This window comes from Pteropus alecto, unplaced genomic scaffold (assembly GCF_000325575.1).
Source record: "Pteropus alecto unplaced genomic scaffold, ASM32557v1 scaffold160, whole genome shotgun sequence".
NCBI lineage: Eukaryota > Metazoa > Chordata > Mammalia > Chiroptera > Pteropodidae > Pteropus > Pteropus alecto.
The window spans coordinates 2,772,007-2,772,408 of NW_006429864.1; positions in this window are offsets into that span (position 1 = coordinate 2,772,007).

Here is a 402-nt window from a genome sequence, read left to right on the forward strand (position 1 = left end):
GGCGCTGGCGCCGCTCATTGGCCGAGGCGCGGCCGGCAGCCTCACCCTCGCGGCTCCGAGGCCTTTGTTTCTGGCTGACAGCTGGGACTGCTCGCGCCCTCCCAGCTCCTCTGCGTCCGCCGCGATCCTCCATCTCTCCGCTCTCAATTCCAGCAAACCCCGCCGGGCGGCCCTGCCTGCTCAGTCTTTCTCTCCCTCCCCTCTCCCTTCCTCTGACTGTTCTCATCTTCCGTTTTTCCTTTTATTACCTGCGCTCCGTTCTTACCCCTTCGTTTCCTTTATTTATTCTTTCTCTTTCTTCTTTTATCCGTATTTCCCCCTTCTTTATCATCTTTTCTTCTTATTCACCGTTTCCTTTTTCCAGTAATGTTTCCGCACTCCAACCCCCAAGCCCCGCAAAAA